Genomic DNA, 24,079 nt, shown 5'->3' on the forward strand with positions numbered 1-24,079 from the left:
GATGTAGCACAAGAAGAGAACTCTTCTTCAATAAAGCACATTTCCTTTTTTCCTGCACTCAGTTAATCCATAATTTCATACCTGCATCGTCCATCCAGTCCTTGTCATGTAAGAGAACAACAACGCCTGGCAGTATTTCAGGAGGTTTTGACAGTGTTGTGTTGTTGAAAATTATCATTGAATTAAGTTTAGTATTGTCAGCACAGCATGCAAGGACAACAGTGTCGTACTTTTTTCATGTCCATATGCCCATTTTTAAAAATGATGGAAATTTTAAATGAAACACTGGACTTTTTTTATTAATTTGGAGTATAAGCCGCACCTAAATTTTGGAGGCAATTTTTCGAAATAAAAAGTGCGTCTTATAGTACATAAAATACAGTGTGTGAAAAAAGGGAATGGGATGTGTATGTGGGAAGTTATCAACTGATGTAGATAGTCGAAGACTAGTGGAATGCGATCTGGACAAGGAAAGGATGGTCTGGATCCTTCATATGGGCAGGGTAGGACAGAGTATAATTGGAAAGAATGGTAACAGAGATTATTGCTTTATCTGAGCATGGAAAGCGATTGAAATTAGATTGGGAGCTATATGGAGGTTTTGGAAATGAAGCGAAAGTAAAACTTGTTCATACAGCTATGGCAACTAGTGAGGCTTCCAAAGATTGGGCGGGATAATTGGGTGCTGGGACTGGTTGTTGAGACTTTTATGGGATATGTAGGAGAGGTGAAAGTGTTCTAGATGTTTGAGGAAGTGTGGAATATTAATGAGCAGGTGAGAATTAGTTTTATTCTTTCCTGAAAATTTCAGTGCCCTCACAGTGTATGGGTCTGGCTTGTCGGAGCCATATTGCTACTTTTTGGTCAAATAATGTTATAATACACAGTTAAAAGTTTAAAATCATTGGGTGAAAATTCAATAACAATGGGTTCTTTTGATGGTTTAATAGAAAACAAAGGTGCCAATGGTGTAACTTGTGCTAAGATGGCAAGAATTATGATAGCGTGTGTTGGGAACTTGCTCCAGGTCAGCTCTCAGTAAGTACTTTGTGGATATGTAGAAAGGAAAGAAGGCTGGAGGCATGAGGGACAATAGGACAACACACACAAATGTGTTACTTAGTACTAGAATGTGGCAATGATACTGGGCTAGAGGCTGGAACAGGATGGAGTGTTGCTGTGTCAAAAGGAGCCTTGGCCTAAGGAAGGGATATGAAAACTAGAGCTATAGCTGGTAGGAAGGATATATGTCAAGGCAGATCTGTGAGCCAAGAAGTTGAAGCCTACTGAAGTTGGCTTGAGATCGGGTATGGTGATTGCGAGATCCATGGAAAGTGGGATGTGTTGGTGTATGTGTGGGCAGAAGCCCAGGATTGCACAGTATTGGTGATACAGGTAAGATATTCGAGTCTGCAGCATATGTAGTAGCATATGTAGTATTTGGGGAGATGTTTTGTTCGATTTGAGGAAATGGGAGAATTTTATCAACAAGTAGACTATACTTGCGGAACAAATGAGATAGATAAATCCAATGAGGTGGAGAGTGTAGTGTTCTAAGACTTGTTACGGACCAGTAAACTTATGAAGTTGCCTGGATACAGGCTGGTTGGCAAAGATGATGGAAGGAGCAGAAAATGCAAAACAATTTGTTGTGGACGTTGGGCGCAATAGTGGTGCAGAAATGGTGGCAGCGCAGTCACCTGTGCGTGGCGTATCGCCTTGAGCGTGTGCAGGTGTTGGCGCAGCCTGGGCAGTGCAGCGGCGGGCAGCGCAATGGCGTCCAGCTGCAGGCGGCGCGCGGCGCTGCGCATGCGCACAAGCTCGCGGTGCGCGCGGCTCTGCCGGCTGCACTCCCACCTGTGAAGGCGCTCCCTCGCCAGAGCCTGTGAAGCCATCCATGTGGGTAAGTGCAATACAAACAGCAGGATCCCACTACTAACAATTGAAACAAACAACAAAACAAGTACAAAAAGTTACTAACGCCACAACAAACTCAATGGACAAAATATTAGCCATTATCTTAAGAGGCCATACTGGCTTTGGAGGACTGTATATGGCGAACAAGTAGTGCCAGATGGTTATGTGACTGTGTACTGCCGACAGAATCAACGCAGTAGGATAGCTCAGTGTGGAGAGGTATAGATTAAAAGAATAGAGCTATTATGTTTCAGAGTACCCACAGTTACTCCATGAGTGAAGCTGCCCAATTAATTGCTCTATCAGTGGGACTGTTCAACGTATCTACTATAAATGGTTCACCACTCACAGCCATGTAGGAGGGTATAATAACATTAGTCATAAAAAGAAGCTACTCAAGACACATCAGGAATGAGTATCAAGTCTTGTCAATCACAACGTGTTTCAAACATGACACGAATTGTAGCTCTCAGTGAATACATGGGCATCTCAACGAGTTTCTAAGAGAATACTGCATCCAATTGATATGTTCAGTTGACTAGGTCACAAGCGCTGTTGTTCAATACGTCATCTAAAACTGCACCTCTTTAGTGGGTTAAGCAACATAGAATCTTAAAAACAACCACTTTCAGCTACATATCGTAATTTTATTAAAATGCAGGCTATATTTCGAGACCTGGGGGCTCATATTCAAGCACTTTGACAGTCTACACCATCTTTAGGTTTCGTTTAATTCTGGGCCTGGCATATTACAAAATGCCACATTATGAAATGTAAGTTTACAAAACTATGATAAATCGAAAAGTAACTTACAGTTTGTAGTATTAGGTGTATGATTCTGGAGAATGTTTATGTACAAACAAGAAACACTGAAAACAATGGATAAAATTAAGAAACATTGAATTGGGACAGTAGCTGACTAGAGTTGTGTAGTGTGGGCCAATTGTTTGCAAAATTGCCTCCTTCTTAATGATGCAATTGTGAGGGGCACCAACATTCCAATAAGGCGTTTAATCTGCAGTGTGTGGGGGACGTCGATCTGGTAGGAGGTGCTAATGCAATGTTATGTGTTCTTCAAATGTTAAGGTAAGCCTTCTCTTTTGAGTTATTGTGAACATGAATCAGGATATTTATTTGAATAGAACAGTGAAAAGGCTTTGCCCTTTCTTGCTCTTCTACATAATGGGTATGCTGTAGGGACTGTCACCTTCCAATGTGGCCACACCTGTGTTCACAGGACTGAACGCATACAGTCCCAGTTTGACAAACACTAAGGTATTCTTTCGCACCACAGGATCTTTATCCTATAGAAAATGTCTGGAGCTATTTCCAACAGCAGGTGAAATATACCAATAAACATCTCCATGACCCTATGAGGTCTAATTGTCAATGAGTGGCTTGACCTGGGTACAGGATACCTAAAGAAACTTGTGGATACTTTTTGTTGTAGAGTTGCAGATGATGGCTTGAGGTGGTGTTACACCATATTATCGTGGTGGTTCCTGAGGCTGACTAGTTTCTAGACTAGTCTTTGCACCAGGATGATATTTCGTCCACATCTCATGCAAATGCAACTCATACATTCTGCGACTCAGCATCTCTGCTATATGGTGAATAGCAACTTTCCTTCATATAATATTTTTGCATTCCATCCTGGATTTACCATTGTTTGAAAATTTAATCAAAAAGTTTCATAAAGAACTTGGCAGCATTTTTAAAGCAACTAAAACCTATATTGATTTTAAAGATAGAAGAATCGTAGATATAAAAGATGCAGGAAATGGTTATGATGCAGTTACTAAACGATGCATAGAAAAAGGATATGTTACAAAACCTGAATACACAAGAATTTTAACACAGTTCAATAATTATGTCACTGCTGCACAGCTTAATGAAAAATTAATCAGATTCTTCAAGATAACTGTAACACTTTTCTTTACTAAAAAGGAAGTAGAAAAAGCTGTTACAGATTATTTTTCAAAGGCACATTTAAAATCAGATCTAATTCAAATAAGTGGTCTTCAGAAAAAAATGTGTGACAAACAAAAGCTGGAATTTGATTTTAATAGGTATGATGAAAAATCAAGATAATTACTTTCTTTGGCGCCAATGTAAATCGTGACCTGTCACCTGCAGATTTTAAAATTAATGCAGAAAGATTCAATGTTGATAAACTGCAAATTTAGTATCCAATGCAATTCAGTAATCCATCACTTGAAGTCAAAAGAAAAGGTAACATATTCTGATCTCTAAATGAATCTGTAAAACTGTATCTGTTTCAGGGGAATTAATCATGTTTGGTGAATTACATTTAGAATATTGTGACGATGACACAATGGAAGTATATTAAATTATATTATTAAATTTTTAATCTATATAAATGTGTAATGACAATCACATCTATTGTTTAAAGTGTAAAAAATTTCCTGAACACATCATCCTCACAGAGTAAGAACCAGAAATGGCAGACAAAGAATTGAAGGTGTTTGTTCAATTTGTAAAGCTGAAAAGAGTAAATACATTAAAAAACTTAGAAGGTGTATTGCTTCAGCAGTTGGTAATGGTCTAAATATGCACATCGAAAATGGACTAGGACATATTCATGAACAAATTATTAATGAATTACACAAACCAGGGAGAAAAAATATTAAAAGAAGAAATGATGTTTCATTTGGTGTAGATGGTCTATACCAGGCTGACTTAGTCGAAATGGATTCAGGTAATCTGAAGGAACTTTTTAGATAAGTAAAGGATATAAATAATATCTATTAACTGTTATTGATTTTTTTCAAAATTTGCATGGGCTATGCCAGTTGAAGATAAAACAGACAGGAATACTGCTGATGAGTTTGAAAAAGTATTTCAGTTGAGAAGTTCATAACATTTGCAAGAAGATTATGGAAAAGAATTTTACAATAAAGCTTTTCAAGAATTAATGGAAAAAATAACATTAATCATTATTTGACTTTTACAGAATTAGGAGCATCTGTTGTTGTAAGATTTAACAGAACATTAAAACAAAAGATGTGGAAGAAGTTTGCTCTTCAAGAAAATTGCAAATGGGTTCACTTAGTTTTGGATGTAGTAAACCAATAGAATAACACAAAACATTACTATAAAAATAAAGCCAATAAAAGTTAATGAAAATAATTGCAAGATAGGAACCATTGTAGCTAATCAAAAAGTGAAATTTAAAAAGGTGATGAAGTGAGAATAAGTAAATTAAAAGGAATTTCTGATAAAGGACACACTGCCAATTGGTCAACAGAAATTTTTGAATTTGAATCTGTTAGTCATTCCAGTCCAATCACATATAAATTAAAAGCTTTAAATGGTTAAGAAGTAAAAGGAAATTTTCTTGAATATGAACTACAGGACGCAAAATATTCAGATGTGTATCTCGTTGAAAACGTTTTGAGAAAGAAAGGAGATAAGGCTTATGTTAAATGGTAGTATTTGATAATTTGCACAGTAGTTGGGTAAATAAAGAGAATGCAATAATTTTAATGCTCAATTCTAATATCCATTATTTCTCTTATAAGAATATCTTCATTTAAAATTGTACAAAAATGATTTCCTTGAGAAATTATTGATAAACTTTCTTTCATTAAGTTATATAGGTTGTGGAGTTTGGCTTTCTGATTCACAAAATTATTTCCGTTTCTGGATAATCTGCTGGTAAATCATTCAATCCAGAATTTACAGAAATATTTTGAGTTCTTATAACATAATATGGATATTCCCACATATGATTTTTCTTGTTTAAAGTAAATTGGTTATGTTTATCTTGAGTAATGGTTGGAGGAGTGGCATTATTATTAATAATTTCATGTTTCTCTTGTATTGTATCTCTAGTAACATCGAATATAATTCTATTTTTCATACATTCCACTTTATTTTCTAAGCAATTAATTTTATTTTGAAATTTGTATTCACCAGACAATCTAATTGATGAGTAACCCATCTTTTAAATTGTTTAGCTTCTTCTTGATTTGATTTTAAAATTAAACAATATAAACTGGATTCATTGACAAATACTGAAGATTTTTCATTACCTTTTAACCTTGTCTAGGGGACATGGTTTAAATCTTCAAATGTGTTACGATCATCTACAGCAAGATTTTTTCTACTTGCTTGGTTTATATCTTTATATTCCAGAAATTCATCAATGTCTTTTGTTTTAAACCAAGGAAACTTGTTTCTGTCAATAATCACAAGTAATTCTTTATTGTTATAAACAATCCTGTTGTTATTTTTAAACATATCCCTTAACTGTGTGATAGATGTAGTGCATGTACACGGAATTGGTTCTATTTACTTTTATTAGATTTGTAAACAATGAAAAATGAAGCCATAACTAAATCATCAAGGCCACATTCTATGATAAAAACAGATTTTACATCAATAATTTGGGCGTCACACAGAACGATATATTTAGCTTAAACCATGGCTTTTCATCCATAACAATTTACACTTGCTTATTGTTGTATGTAAACTTGTTATTAAGTAATCTACAACTGATTCCATTTAAGAGAAATAATTCAGTTTCATGAAGCATATTGATATGATTAATCAATTGTTCTTGACTATAGCTATTCAAAGTACTGAAATAGTTGAGTTGACAGACAATTTTCAAATTTTCTTTCATTCTTTGGTATAAATTTATTGAATTAGGTTCATACACAAGTCTCAACATTTCTTCACAATTAGGATGTCTAACTACAATTCCATATAACTGTCTTTGTTAGTTTCTTCTTTATATTCTAAGAACATAATAATCATATTCATTATGCTGTGTGCTCCCTGCCGCCGTTAGATAAGCAGCTGCCAGCAGCAAGTCGTATACCCCTAACTTACTTATTTGTTACATAGTTTAATTCTTAATTTCCTTGCGCGTTTTTGGGTACTTGCATTGTTTAACTCATAAATTTCGGACGTATTATAGTATTTGAGAGTTGTAGCATCGCGCTTTAGTGTTTACATCGTAGATTCTTACTTAAATTGCGTGTGTTTTTCGTGTAGGAGATGCAATTTCGAGTTTTAGTTATTATAGTCGTAAATTCAGGCAGATTGTAGCGCAGTCGTTAGGCATTTGTACAGGTTAGTTAATACATTCTTTGCGTGTTTCGCTTGCGTTATCCAGGCACAGAGTCGTGTTTCAGCAACTGTTGTTCAACATCAATTAGAATGGACAGGGACTGTGATTGCTGTGTTCGGATGAGGGCTGAGTTGACATCCCTTCACTCACAGTTGCAAGCAGCGCTGACTTTGGTCTCGCAGCTTGAGGCTGTTGCCCCGGTTACTGCCTACTGTGGGGCTGAGCACTCGCCTGTGGTTGATTGGGAGGTCGTTCCATGGCGTGGCAGGCAGCGAAAGACGTCCCCGGAGGCTGATCAGAAAGCCTCCCCGGTGCGTCTGACAAACAGGTTTCAGGCACTGTCTCTGGCTGAGCCAGATGCAGCTGGCTGCCCTGTTTCAGAGAATCATTTTGAGCCTTCAAGGTCCGAGCAATCACAGAGGGTGGGCTTATTGGTAGTTGGGAGATCCAATGTTAGGCGCGTAATAGGGCCCCTTAGGGATATGGCGGCTAAGGAGGGGAAGAAATCCAGGGCGCACTTCGTGTGCATTTCGGGAGGAGTCATCCCTGATGTGGAAAGGGTCCTTCTGGATGCCATGAAGAGCACAGGGTGCAGCCAGCTGTTGGTGGTGGCACAGATCGGCACTAATGAAGTGTGTCGCTTTGGATCTGAGGAAATTCTCTCTGGATTCCAGCGGCTATCTGATTTGGTGAGGCTGCCGGTCTTGCTTACGAGATGAAGGCAGAGCCCACCATCTGCAGCATCGTCGACAGAACCGACTGCGGACCTTTGGTGTAGAACCGCGTGGAGGGTCTGAATCAGAGGCTCAGACGGTTTTGCCACCGTGATGGCTGCAGATTCCTTGACTTACGCCATAGGGTGGTGGGGTTTCGGGTTCCGCAGAATAGATCAGGAGTTCACTAAACTCAGCTGGGGGCTACACGGGTAGCGTAGGCTGTGTGGCGTGGACTGGGTGATTATTTAGGTTAGAAGGCCTCGGGAAAGTATGGGGTGGGCTGCAATCTCAAAGCTTGCATGGCAAATACAGGACGTGCTTGGTTCAAGGAACAGTCGGAATTGTAGTTGTAAATTGTTGTAGTTGTGCTGGGAAAGTCCCTGAGCTTCAAGCGCCAATAGAAAGCACAGAAGCTGAAATCGTTATAGGTACAGAAAGCTGGCTACAGCCTGAAATAAGTTCTACGACGTCTCAGACGGTGTTCAGGAAAGATAGATTAGGCAGAATTGGCGGTGGAGTGCTTGTGTGAGTCAGTAGTGGTTTATCTTGTAGTGAAGTCGAAGTAGATACTCCGTGCGAATTCGTATGGGTGAAGGTTATACTTAACAGCCGAACTAAGTTAACAATTGGCTCCTTCTACCGACCCCCAGACTCCGATGATATAGTTGCGGAACAGATCAGAGAAAATTTGAGTTTCGTAACAAATAAATACCCCACTCATATGGTTATAGTTGGTGGGGACTTCAACCTTCCCTCGATATGTTCACAAAAATACTTGTTCAAAACCGGTGGTAGGCAGAAAACATCTTCCGAGATTGTTCTAAATGTTTTCACCGAAAATTATTTCGAGCAGTTAGTCCACGAACCCACACGAATTGTAAATGTTTGCGAAAATATACTTGACCTCTTAGCCACAAACAATCCAGAGCTGATAGAGAGCATCATGACTGGTACAGGGATTAGTGATCACAAGGTCGTTGTAACTAGGCTCAATACCGTTTCTTCCAAATCCACCAGAAACAAACGCAAAATAATTTTATTTAAAAAAGCTGATAAAGTGTCACTAAAAGCCTTCCTAAGAGAAAATCTCCATTCCTTCCGAACTGACTATGCAAATGTAGACGAGATGTGGCTCAAATTCAAAAATATAGTAGCAACAGCAATTGAGAGATTCATACTTCATAAATTGGTAAGAGATGGAACGGATCGTACACAAAACAGATTCGAACGCTGTTGCAGAGGCAACGGAAAAAGCATGCCGAGTTCAGAAGAACGCGAAATCCCGAAGATTGCTTAAAATTTACAGACGCGCGAAATTTGGCACGGACTTCAATGCGAGATGCCTTTAATAGGTTCCACAACGAAACATTGTCTCGAAATCTGGTAGAAAATCCGAAGAAATTCTGGTCGTATGTAAAGTACACAAGCGGCAAGACGCAGTCAATACCTTCGCTGCGCAATGCCGATGGTACTGTTACCGACGACTGTGCCGCTAAAGCGGAGTTATTGAACGCAGCTTTCCGAAATTCCTTCACCAGGGAAGACGAATGGAACATTCCAGAATTTGAAACATGAACAGAAGCTAGCATGAGTTTCTTAGAAGTAGATAACTTAGGAGTTGCGAAGCAACTCAAATCGCTTGATACGGGCAAATCTTCGGGTCCAGATTGTATACCGATTAGGTTTGTTTCAGATTACGCTGATACAATAGCTCCCTACTTAGCAGTCATATACAATCGCTCGCTCACAGATAGATCTGTACTTAGAGATTGGAAAATTACACAGGTCGCACCAGTGTTTAAGAAGGGTAGTAGGAGTCATCCATCGAACTACAGACCTATATCATTGACGTCGGTTTGCAGTAGGGTTTTGGAGCATATACTGTATTCAAACATTATGAATCACCTCGAAGGGAACGATCTATTGATACATAATCAGCATGGTTTTAGAAAACATCGTTATTGTGCAACACAGCTAGCTCTTTATTCACACGAAGTAATGGCCGCTATCGACAGAGTATCTCAAGTTGATTCCGTATTTCTAGGTTTCCGGAAAGCTTTTGACACCGTTCTCACAAGTGACTTCTAATCAAGCTGCGTTCCTATGGGGTATCGTCTCAGTTGTGCGACTGGATTTGTGATTTCCTGTCAGGAAGGTTACAGTTCGTAGTAATAGACAGCAAATCATCGAGTAAAACTGAAGTGATATCAGGTGTTCCCCAGGGAAGCGTCCTGGGACCTCTGCTGTTCCTGATCTATATAAATGACCTGGGTGACAATCTGAGCAGTTCTCTTAGATTGTTCGCAGATGATGCTGTAATTTCCCGTCTAGTAAGGTCATCCGAAGACCAGTATCAGTTGCAAAGCGATTTAGAAAAGATTGCTGTATGGTGTGTCAGGTGGTAGTTGACGCTAAATAACGAAAAGTGTGAGATGATCCACATGAGTTCCAAACGAAATCCGTTGGAATTCGATTACTCGATAAATAGTACAATTCTCAAATCTGTCAATTCAACTAAGTACCTGGGTGTTAAAATTACGAACAACTTCAGTTGGAAAGACCACATAGATAATATTGTGGGGAAGGCGAGCCAAAGGTTGCGTTTCATTGGCATGACACTTAGAAGATGCAACAAGTACACTAAAGAGACAGCTTACACTACACTTGTTCGTCCTCTGTCATCTGTTAGAATATTGCTGCGCGGTGTGGGATCCTTACCGGGTGGGATAGACGGAGGACATCGAAAGGGTGCAAAAAAGGGCAGCTCGTTTTGTATTATAACGTAATAGGGGAGAGAGTGTGGCAGATATGGTACATGAATTGGGATGGAAGTCATTACAGCAAAGACGTTTTTCGTCGCAGCGAGACCTTTTTACGAAATTTCAGTCACCAACTTTCTCTTCCGAATGCGAAAATATTTTGTTGAGCCCAACCTACATAGGTAGGAATGATCATCAAAACAAAATAAGAGAAATCAGAGTTTGAACAGAAACGTTTAGATGTTCGTTTTTCCCGCGCGCTGTTAGGGAGTGGAATTGTAGAGAGATAGTATGATTGTGGTTCGATGAACCCTCTGCCAAGCACTTAAATGTGAATTGCAGAGTAGTCATGTAGATGTAGATCATTGTATGAATTTTAAAAGGACAAACACATAACTTAAATTAATATCTTCAGTTGGTGTAACAACATGTGGTATTTCTCGAATTAATTCATCTTTCTGAATAATTTGTTGTTGTAGGTGTTGATTTTGTTGTTCAAGTAGAATGTCTAGTTGTTGAGCTTGAATTGTTTCATATTCTTTTGTTTTAAATAATCAAGAAAGATTTCCTCAGGAGTGAGGTAATAATCCCTATTTCATTAGTTACTTTAGTTCTTAAAATCATTACAATATTCTTAAAGTTTTTAACAGGTACTGAAATACATGTTTTTTTAATTAATATATTAGCTGTTAAAATTTTTATTTCATTTTGAATTTATTCAAATTCGAATGCCAATGGACTCTCATGATTTATTTCAGTATACTCTAGACTGTAATGGTTTAAAGATTTAAGCAAATTCTTCTTAATAGTTTTAATGGAATCAGCTCAAATCCTTTGAAATTCCATAACAAATAAATCATAAAATGTCATTTGTAATCAAAATATATTTTTGGTTGAACAAAGGAATTCGTATATCTTTGAACCAACTACCTAAATTTAATTAATAATTCTTTTACTGAATAAAATCTACTATATTCAAAATAGCTTATTCTAAATTAGCGCCAGCTCAAGTAGATGTACTTGCGATAGCTGCCAACTATTAGAATCGATTTTATAGATTTTGCAATGAAAATACAAAATAGGTTAACCGATACTAAGATCATATAACCATATTCTGTAATGAAAATAGTGTTTGGTTGCATATTGCAAGATGTAAGTGATTGACTTACACGAAAATCATTCTATAATTTTCTATTATTTGCAGTTATGTTAGCATAAATCGCTTGTCTTGGATTTTTATATTCTAAAATTGTAGCTACATTTGTTCCTTGAAACTATGCATTATTTTCGATATCAGTTATGAGAAATAATTGGATTACCATGGAGTACCATATAAAAAATAATTCATCATTATTTGCAAAAGTAATAAAAATATTTCGAACAGCGAGCCCAAATAATTTGAAAGTCTATAAACTGAGAAGTAGAGAAAAAGAATAAGGTCTTAGAGGCTTATTCTAAAATGACAATAGAACAACTTATTGATCATGTTTGCTCACAAAGAGTTCGTTCAACCTTGCTGAAGCATGTCATTAATAATCGTAATACTATTAACAATGAACTGAATGAATTAAAAACTAGAGAGGAACAACTTATTCAGATGATTCAACACATGTATAAACATTAACTTTTGATAAATTATATTACTTGTATATAACAAATGAAATATATAGAAAACCAGTTGTTGATTTTATTAAAAAACAAAATCCATTTTATGATCTTATATGGAAACAACAAATTTCTAGATGTTCTAATACTATCTGAAAAATTTATGAGAGAATTTTATGATTAATTATATATGAATTATATATTGAGAATTCATAAGATATCTGAAGAGTTTATAACAGAATTTTAAGATAAATTAATTGGAATGATATTTCAACATGTCATGAATTAAGTGAAAATTTAATGTGAGAACTTCAAGATAAACTGAATTGGAATCATAAAACTATATTCCAAAACAATTATCTCTAGATTAAGTAAGAGAGTTTGAAGATGAATTGGACTGCAAAGAAATGCTATAAAAACAAGAATTGAGTTATGATTTTATGAGAGAATTTCAAGATAAATTAGATTGGAATGAAATTTGAAAATGTCAAGAATTGAGTGGAGATTTTATGAGAGAATTTCAAGGTTAATTACATTGGGAAAGAATATCATAAAATCAGATACTATCTGAAGATTTTATAATAGAATTTCAAGATAAATTGAATTCGATCATTTGTTCAAAAATAGATTGAGGATTCTTAGTGGAATTTAAATCTAAAGTTAATTGGAGATTAATTTTGGAAATTAAATATGTAAGAAATAATTCTTAGAGAACGTATTTACACCTTACAAAGTAACTGAACACTATGAAGATATGGCATGAGTTATATGCTTAAGTAATGAAGATCACCAATTTATGAAATCAAGCCGCAATCATATTTTCCATAAAGAGTGTATTGATAAATGGCTAAAACAACAAGAGATTTGTCCATATTGTAGAAAACATATTATAATTAATGTTCCAAGTCAAACAAACGAAAGTGAAATTCATTTTTATTTTGAGCATTAACCAATTCTTCTTGGGAAAAAGTATTCAAATGAAGATACTTCTGCTACTTTCGTTTGTAAAAATAGTGGTTACTGATCAAAAGAGCAAATCAGCTAAATATTTATCTAATTATGGATAGTTAGATATGCCATAAACAACAGAAAATACTCATGTTAGGAAAGATCTACTAAGAGAATCATTAATGTTATTTCAATTAGCATGTAGTCTTGAAATAACTGGCAGGGTAAGTGAGATGCTTCAAAGTTTATGAATCGACTTAGGTGAAGTGTAAAAGATTCTTTTGTTAGTTGTAGGATTAGTATGTATAAATGAAATAATAAAGAATATAAGATAGTTCTATAAAGGAGCAATTAAGAAAATATTAGAAATAACAGAAAAAGCATTTCATTTATTGCAAAAATAACCTAATATTAAATTTCACCTCAAAAACTATAACCCTGACATTTTAATTTCAAATAAAAGACATTGACATAAAAAGAAAAAATGGTCATCAATGTCCAAAGGATCTAGATGGAAAAGGAAATGTGTTAGGTCATGCATTTTTTCTAAATAAGAATAATGATCCAATAGGGATACATAAGGATGATGATAAGTTGTGATACTTATAAATTGACAACAATACAACAAACCATCAGAAAATTTATTTGAAGCTTTAGTTCACAAAATTGCTCACTCATTAGGTTTATATCATTCAGATGTTTATGAATCAATAATGTATCCATACTATAATGGTTCACATTTAGAATTATTTCAAGATGATATTAATACTATTCAAAGTTTGTATGCTAAAAAATAATAACACAGCCAACTATGCCAGTTCAGACATCATCAGCACAACCTTCTATACCAAATGAACCAACTGAGGCATTATGTCAAATGAAGTTCAATCACTTACTTTTCGTACGTGGTGTAGTCGACACTTCTTCAGGAAGAACATTTTTATTCTTTAATGAACTTTCCTATGGGGAATTAGATAAGCACAATTTTACATACAAATCAGGTGAAGTTGTAACAAGAGAAAATCTACAATTGCCAACTAAAAGGAATTCTGCATTTAGGTACGCTAATGGACAGTTGTATTTTTCAGAGATGATACTTTGTACAAATGTACTGAATTCACAAAAAAATAGTTAAAGCTGGCAAAAGTGATTTATCTTTATTCGGTTTTAAATGTACAATGTTAGTGGTTTAGGCAACACTGAAATATAAATTTAAAAAATTAGAAATTTTTATTTTTTACTAACTCATAAATTATTTCCGTATAAATGGAGCAGGTTCAATAACCAAGCAAGTGACAGCTAAAGCAATCCATTTTTCTAAATATTGAAAATTTTACTTTTCAGAAATGTACAAAAATGGCAAAAGAACGATGTTCAGACAATGTGTAAATAAGTATAATGTAAAAAATTATAATGAAAATCAAATTCCTTGTGTATGTGGAAAACATTTTGCTAAATGTTATTATAAAGATCATTTACATCGAATTCCATGTGAGGAACATTCAAAAATATTGTTGTTGGTGAATAATGATGAAGCTGTCGCTGATCCATCTACAAAAATGTAAGGACTGTAAAAAAAATTAGCGATTTAAGTGCTTTTTGCGTAAATCCTTCACATAATGATAAAGAGGACAATAAATGAACAAAATGTGCTTTAGAGTATATGAAAATGAATTAATTAAATATCTATTAAATAAGAAGTTGGAAGTGATTCACAGTTGTTCAACTTCGTGATTATTGTGAAACAAATAATTTGCAAGGTTGTAATATGTTAAATAAAGATTATCTGATGACTTTTATTAAAAGACATCATCTAAATCACACACTGAAAGTGGGTTCTGCCCTAAAGAGCAATCTTTGGAAAAAAATTATAACATCCCAAATGAAGATGAAATTTTTGAAAATATAGAAGGTAAACGTACAAAAGAAAAATTCCCATTTTCTACAGATATTTTTACGAGACCAGAAACAAGAGCTGCTAATGAAAAATTATTTCCTTTTTACACTGATTTATTTGAGAAACCAAGAGACAGAAAAGCAGTTACAGTTTGGCTAGATGATACTGCATTTGCAAACAGATTAAAAAATATAAATTTTGAGTATAATATAAACTCATTGAACATAATCACTTCTTGCTGCAGTAAAACCAAAAATTGTGAGAGATAATCTAAAAATATGTCACATTTTGGAAATAGCTTTTAAACATTTTTATGGGTAACAAATGCAGACAAATAAAAATATTATGGAATTTCAGTTCCAGGCACAGACCTTTAGGATCACAAATGAAAGACAGATAATTAAAAACTTTAAGATAGGTAAAAGAAATATTTTATCAAGAAATGGCATATTTCAAGCTCATGGATCATGATTGACATTAAACAGATTTATTGGACTTCGGTTAAGAAATAAGAGATATGTTCCATTGGGAGGATCGACTTACCAGATAATATACGAGATAATATATACTCCTGGAAATGGAAAAAAGAACACATTGACACCGGTGTGTCAGACCCACCATACTTGCTCCGGACACTGCGAGAGAGCCCTTACAAGCAATGATCACACGCATGGCACAGCGGACACACCAGGAACCGGGGTGTTGACCGTCGAATGGCGCTAGCTGCGCAGCATTTGTGCACCGCCGCCGTTAGTGTCAGCCAGTTTGCCGTGGCATACGGAGCTCCATAGCAGTCTTTAACACTGGTAGCATGCTGCGACAGCGTGGACGTGAACCGTATGTGCAGTTGACGGACTTTGAGCGAGGGCGTATAGTGGGCATGCGGGAGGCCGGGTGGACGTACCGCCGAATTGCTCAACACGTGGGGCGTGAGGTCTCCACAGTACATCGATGTTGTCGCCAGTAGTCGGCGGAAGGTGCACGTGCCCGTCGACCTGGGACCGGACCGCAGCGACGCACGGATGCACGCCAAGACCGTAGGATCCTACGCAGTGCCGTAGGGGACCGCACCGCCACTTCCCAGCAAATTAGGGACACTGTTGCTCCTGGGATGTCGGCGAGGACCATTCGCAACCGTCTCCATGAAGCTGGGCTACGGTCCCGCACACCGTTAGGCCGTCTTCCGCTCACGCCCCAACATCGTGCAGCCCGCCTCCAGTGGTGTCGCGACAGGCGTGAATGGAGGGACGAATGGAGACGTGTCGTCTTCAGCGATGACAGTCGCTTCTGCCTTGGTGCCAATGATGGTCGTATGCGTGTTTGGCGCCGTGCAGGAGAGCGCCACAATCAGGACTGTAAACGACCGAGGCACACAGGGCCAACACCCGGCATCATGGTGTGGGGAGCGATCTCCTACACTGGCCGTGCACCTCTGGTGATCGTCGAGAGGACACTGAATAGTGCACTGTACATCCAAACCGTCATCGAACCCATCGTTCTACCATTCCTAGACCGGCAAGGGAACTTGCTGTTCCAACAGGACAATGCACGTCCGCATGTATCCCGTGCCACCCAACGTGCTCTAGAAGGTGTAAGTCAACTACCCTGGCCAGCAAGATCTCCGGATCTGTCCCCCATTGAGCATGTTTGGGACTGGATGAAGCGTCATCTCACGCGGTCTGCACGTCCAGCACGAATGCTGGTCCAACTGAGGCGCCAGGTGAAAATGGCATGGCAAGTCGTTCCACAGGACTACATCCAGCATCTCTACGATCGTCTCCATGGGAGAATAGCAGCCTGCATTGCTGCGAAAGGTGGCTATACACTGTACTAGTGCCGACATTCTGCATGCTTTGTTGCCTGTGTCTATGTGCCCGTGGTTCTGTCAGTGTGATCATGTGATGTATCTGACCCCAGGAATGTGTCAATAAAGTTTCCCCTTCCTGGGTCAATGAATTCACGGTGTTCTTATTTCAATTTCCAGGAGTGTAAAAAGTAAAAAAGCCTGTATCAATGTAAAAAAAAGATCAAAAATGTTTTCTGTGGCCATTAAAATCTGCATTGTATCCTGTAGATATAAATTTAGAAAGAGTAACAAACTATAAAAATTTTGGTCCTGATCTTTATTAGAGACTTGAAAATATTGTTTTTCTTATAGTGGTTGTGCACTTGCATATTTAATTACATAAAATCCTTGCACATTCTCGTATTTGAGAGGAGTAATATTGCTTATTCATAGCTGTAGAGTATAAATTCGCAGAGTCGTTAGACGTTAGCAGTAGGACAGATAGGGTATGTGCATGCCGTGTGCGGGCACAGGAGGAACTGGCCAAGGTTTGCGAGCAGCTGAGCATGCTGTTGGCCACGGTCAGCCATCCTTCGAGCTGCTGACTCGAGGTGCAGCGACGGCGGAGGGTCTGGCGTGTCGCTTGAGACACCCCAGGTGTTGCTTGCTGTGTCTGCTGACTCAGCCACCGAGGCACCTTCTAGTGTAACCGGCGCGTTGGGGCCGCCCTCACCTCAGGGTGAGTGGCGGACTGCAACGCGTTTGCGTCGCTCGAGCTGGAGGTCCACTGTGGAGGCTGTCTGGCTGGCCTCGCCCGTTCGTCCTGTCAGTGGGCAGGTGGCTGCTCCTTCAGCAGGGCCCAAGCAGGCACATGGGGGCAAAGGCTTGCTGCTTATTGGGAGATCCAACGTTAGGTGGGTGATGGAGCACCATAGGGAAATAGCGTACATGGTTGGAAAGAAATCCAATGTGCACTCAGTTTGTCTGCTGGGGGGGCTCATCCAAGATGTGGAGGCAGCCTTGCCTATCGAGCGTACGGGGCGCAGTCATCTGCAAGTAGTTGCTCACATTGGCACCAATGATGCCTGTTGCTTGGGTTATGAGGCGATCCTCAGATCGTACAGGTGGCTGGCCCATTGGGTGAAGACTGCTGGCCTCTCAGGGGAGTGCATGCAGAGCGCTTTATTTGCAGCATCGCTCCGAGAGTGGATCGAGGTCCTTTGGTTTGGATCCGAGTGGAGCGTCTCAACCAGAGGCTTCGTCGACTCTGTGGCAGTCTTGGCTGCAGATTTCTAGACTTGTGCTATTGAGTGGGGAATTGTAGGATGCCCCTTGATAGGTCAGGGGTGCACTACACAAAGGAACAGGATACTTGGGTAGCAGAGTACTTGTGGCGTGCACAAGGGGATTTTTTACACTAGGCAGTATTGCAAGGTGTCCTGATGAACACTCACCAGTCGACGTGCAGGCAGGGAAATCAGGACACACTCAGTGTAAAGACACTTCAGCTATCACGATATTAACAGTAAATTTTCAGAATGTTCGGAATAAAGTTCCTGAATTTACTGCCCTCCAGAAAGCATGTGGCGCCCAAATTATTCTCAGGACTGAGACCTGGCTGAACCCTGAGATAGGAAGTTCTGAAACATTTAGTGAGGGTTGGAACGTGTATCGCAAAGACAGATTCGACACCGTAGGAGGTGGTGTCTTCATTGCAGTTGACAAAAATATTGTGTCTACTGAGGTCAAAGTAGAGTGTGATTGTAAAGTTATCTGGACACGTTTAACAGGACTAGGGGAAATAAACTATTTTACTATTGAAGATGGACAACTGACAACCAAAGCCTGAAAGTTCATTTACAATAAGATATCAAAAACATGAACCAAGTGGATTCTGTTATCATATTAAATATATAAGTGGGCATTATAAAGATCATGTTGCTTGTAGAGGACCAAATTGCCATAAAACATTTATTGAATTTATAAAAAAGAAATTAAATCGATCCTTTGTGTAATAATTGTAATTACAGTTAAAACATCCTAATTTTGTGCCAATTTATTTTCATAATTCTCATTTGTTTGTGAATGAACTTGGTTATGATAATAAAGACATAGATTTAATGCTAAACAATGAAGATAGATACATTAGTATTAGAAAGAGGTTAGGATTATTGAGGATGAAATTGTCATATTTAAATTTATGGCTTCTTCACTTAACAAACTTTCATCAAACCTAGAAAAGTATCAAATGAAAAACATTAGAAAATTTTACTCAGAAGAGTTATTCAAGCTAGTGATCAAAAAAGGTGTTTATCCATATGATTACATGGATTCTTGAAAGAAACTTGAAGAGGAGCAGTTACCAGGAAAAGACGAATTTTACAATAAACTGAATGACTGCAAAATAAGTGATGAAGATTATAAAGAGGCAAAAAGATTTTGTGAAATATGTAATCTGAAAATCTTGGTGAATATTATGATTTACATCTTAAAACTGATGTATTGTTGTTGTCTGATGTATTTGAAAATTTTAGAAAAACTTGTTTAAAAGCTTATGATTTAGATCCTTCTTGGTATTTTACTGCACCTGGTTTATCTTTAGATGCAATGTGAAAATGACTAAACAACCACTTGATTTATTACATGATTATGATATGATTCCTGTGGTTGAAAAAGGATTAAGAGGAGGAATATCCCAATGTTGTAAAATATATTTAAAAAGAAATAATAAATACTTCAAAGATTTTCATGATCACAAATATTGAACTAATTAGCATAGATAGATGCAAAAAATTTATATCGTTACATTATGTGTCAATATATGCCTTTTGGTGGATTTGAATGGGATGAACGAAATAAATTTGATTGGTTTGATGACCTGAGTGTGAAGTGCGATTGACCAAAAATAAGTGAAATATCAGATAAACTAAAATTGGATATATTTTCGAAGTAGATTTTGAATATCCGAAAGAATTACATGATTTACATAAAGATTTACCACTCACTCCTGGAAATAAAGGTGTGCCTTGAACTAAAAAAAGCAAATTGTTAACTACTATAGGAAAGAAACATAACTATGTAGTTCACTATAGAAATCTTAAACAGTATCTGTCTCTTGGAGTGAAAATAACAAATGATTTAAAATGTAACCAATCATATTGGTTGAAGAAGTATATAGATTAAAATATAGAAATAAAAACAAAAGACGATTTTTAAAAAGATTTCTATAAATTTATGAATAACTCATTGTTAGGAAAGACAATGGAAAATATTAGAAACAAGGTGGATATAAAATTAGTTTCAGATGGAGAAAAATGTTAACAAACTCATACAAATCAAAACTTTAAAAGAAGAACTGTATTTAATGAAAATCTTGTTGTCATTCACATGTTGGAATGAGCATACTCGGTTTATCTAAGGAATTGCTGTATGATTTTCATTACATAATACTGGAAACAAAATATGGAGAAAATATTGGTTTGTTATCAAAATACAGACAGTTACACTTACAAAAACCTCAAACTGAAGATTATTATCAGGAGTTGAAATCGATGATTAATTATTTTGATACAAGTGATTATTCAACAAATAATATTTATGGAATCCCACAAGTAAACAAGAAAGATTTAGGAAAAAAGAAAGATGAATATAATGGGAAAATAATGGAATAATTCAGTGGCTTAAGAGCGAAAATTTATGCTTCTCAAGTTAGTAATAAAACAGACTAAAAATCTGAAGGAGTTAAGAAATGTGTTGTTAAAAACAGAATAACTTTAGAAGATTGTAAAGATTGTTTAACAATAGAGAACAGTACAAAGAAATTAATATGATTGAAAATGAAAAGCACAAAATATTCAGAGTTGAAATAAGCAAGGAACCACTGAGCCCTCAGGATAATAAAAGATATGTTTTGAAAAATTAAACAGATACATTAGGACATGGACATTAGTCATTACTGCCATCTTCATCATAATCAGTATAGTCTTCATACTTATAATCTTCTCCTTTAAAAAAATAAGTGAATTAATTCAGATGTATTTTATATCATTTATGCTATCTCTTCAACAGTATAAATTGTATTCAGATTATTGTTGTTGTTTTTCCTGAGTCCATTTATAATGTATAAAATTTAATAGTAAAAATTAAAAATAATTATTTCTCTATTAAATTTTTTCTAAATAAATAGAGACTGATCAAGAAGCTCAACAATGCATGTGTCTCAGAAGAGATAAAAAAAGTGAGTGAGTTAGAGATAAATGTTTTATATATTGTTACTGGATGTGAATATTTAAATACTTGACATGGAGGAAAAAAGTGTGTGGAGCTTAATGATGAGTTTAAGGTTATTTTACCAGTCAGATTTTCTAAAGTAATCACTGGTTTGAATTTTGAATTGACTGAAAATGAACATATGAAACTGAGGTATAAAGGGATGAATAAATTTAAAAATAAAAATAATGAATTTGATGGTATGGAGTTCTTGATGCTGTGAATTTTTAAATTTTTATTTAAGGCATAATCTTTAAATGGGCAACACCATACAACTAAAGCAATGTAGTCAATGTATGATTGAAAAAAACCTTACTGAATTTCATAAAGATATACATCGAAAAGTCTGATATCAAAATATATGTAGAGAATGTGTATATTATTACCAAGCAATTAAAGTTGCTTGTGAATGTGGTAAAACTGTAAACAGACTTAATTTAAAAAGACATTTACAAACTGCTTTTCATAAAAATCTCATGACTGCTAGTGAATAATTTTCATTAAACAATTCATTTTATTTATTTTCTTATATTCAACTTTTATAAGAAATTATATTTAATTTCGTTTCTCACGTTCACCTTTTATCAAAAAAATATATTAAATTTAATTTCTTAGGCTCACCTTCTAAAAAATACATTGAATTTTAGCTGAAAAATATATATTATAGTTGATGAAGTTTGTATGTTTTGGCTAGCTTTGGTGAACTAGTGAATGAACTCATGAGAGAGCTAGTGATCCAAAAGTGAGCCAGAACATACAAACTTTAGGTACTCAGAGAATTTTAGTCATTAACAATGCCATGACATATCCAGGAGAATAATGACAGTAATGATTTGTTTGGTTCTGTATCTACATCCATACCACACAAGCCACACAGTGATGTGTGGTGGAGGATTCAGTGATTAGTATGTAGTTTTAGCCTGTGGTGTAGGATGGCAGGCTCTTTGCCCTAGCTGCCTTTTACCCCTAGCAAAAATCCCCAGCACTCATTTGATGGTAGGCTGAATGGACCTTCAACTGTCCTGGAGGGTTCTGGAACAAGGAAAATATCCTCACCTCTATAAAGGACTGAACACAATACCTCTAGGCCTGGAGTCAAGTGCATGGTGGTCACTGGACCACCATAGCCATATCATTTAATGTAACTGTCAAGAAATTGCTGTTCGGAGAAATACAGCATTTGAAAAGAAGTTGTATGAAAATTTGGGAAATACATGTGTCATCCAATTCATTTAAGAATTATAACAGCATCATGCCCCAGAATGATATTCAAGGTGGATATTTAAAAAATTTGTTTTGGTTCTCCCTGTAGAGGGCCAGAGCCAGATCGGAAGTCAAGACAAATGCATAATATGCTTTCTGACCATGTCCGAAGCAACAGACACCAAACATCCATATAATTAATTCACTTCGATGGGCAATGGATCCACCTTCTTCAGTGCAGGTGCCAAAGTATGTCCAATCTCCTGCAGGAATCTCAGAGAACCGAGCATGGACGAAATGGACAGTGACTGCAAAAGGGAGGTGCTCAGTGGGAATGTGGGCGGCCGTGAGGCGCGCTAAGATAGTCTGTGCAGCTGCGATGACACTTTGTCCCCGAGGGTGCAGTGGTGAACGCACCTGCCTAATAAGCAGGAAATCCAGTGCTCGAATCCCAGTCCGGCACACATTTTCAACCGTCGCTGCTCATTCTACCTAATGTCCAATGCAGCTGTCATCAGTAATCCTTTCCCTTTCCTTTGCTTTCTCCACCCCCCCCCCTTTTCCATCTCCGCCTTCAACTTACATAGAAATGTATAATTCCTACAACAGAATGCTAGCTCGGAAGAATAGCATGTAGTGTGGGCATACTACTGAGTAACTTGCCACATATAACCTGGCTGGATGATGTAGCAGAATGACCTCACCGAGAAGAGACTATAATATCACTGTGGCGAGCGCCCACCGTGAAGCAACAATGCCTGATGCTGGTGTGCTATCCACTTTACAGCACACTCACACTGTAGAAATAAACAGACTGAAGGTCTGAAAGGAAGAGTTGTAACACCGCAGTGCAGTGCAGAGCACTGACGTACGCAGAAAACTGGAATACATCCGGTTGTCCGTGCCAAAGCATAGTCATCGGCATAGGCTGACAAGTACCCCTAGTTGTACAGCTAGATTCTGAGTGTTGCAGTTTAGCAGTTTGGATTGAGAACGTGTGACACTCCACCCGCAGTTTACTGAGATGACTACGATTGTCTTGGATGATGGGAAGACTTTGGTGCCTTCCAATACCAGGTCCCTGCAGGCCCCACGAAAGGTCTCCAGTGAACTGATCAGCTACCATTGTTCTGGAGGAGCGCAGTAATTTCTGTCTCTTGATTCGCAACTACGAGTCCAGCGTTTCACACCATTCTCTCGCAGATTCTCCAGGAGTATGGTGACTTAGTGCAGATCTGATAGTCTGATAGGCTCCTCTATCAGGCATTTGTCTCCGATGTCCACGAGAAAGCAGTGGAAACCTGTTATCAAGAGTTGCAAGCAACTGAGCAGGGGTCGCTTTTTTTGCGGCGTTACGGCTCGTACACTGTTCGTGATGTAGCAACTGCTACGTGAGCCGACACTGAAGGGAACTCCTGCGTCAGCGAATACCGGCCTCTCGAATCCTCCGCTGATTCTCCAGACTGCCAGCGATCTGTAGAAGAAGATGGTGTACATGTTGTTGGAGAATGAACAAACTGACTCTAATGTTTCCTTAATGCTTTGGGGCGTCGGATCTCTGCCAGATCCACACCACAGCATTCTGCATGACGCAGACTGTAGAGTCCGCAGTCGTGTCCCTCTACAATTACAATGACATCTCACAACTTTGATAAAGTGATATTATATAGAATACAAAATCGTGGTGTGCATTCATCATTATCAGTATTTTAGTAAGCACTATTGTGGCGAACACAGGTCTGTAGACTTATGCTATACAAGGTGTTCGGACATTCCCGTTACAAACTTCAAGGACTGGAAGAAGGAAGTGAATACATAATATTTTGATTAGTAGACCATGTCCAGAAACGTTTCGTTTCCGTTCAATGACGTTTTCATTTT

This window comes from Schistocerca gregaria, chromosome 6, assembly GCF_023897955.1.
Source record: "Schistocerca gregaria isolate iqSchGreg1 chromosome 6, iqSchGreg1.2, whole genome shotgun sequence".
Lineage (NCBI taxonomy): Eukaryota > Metazoa > Arthropoda > Insecta > Orthoptera > Acrididae > Schistocerca > Schistocerca gregaria.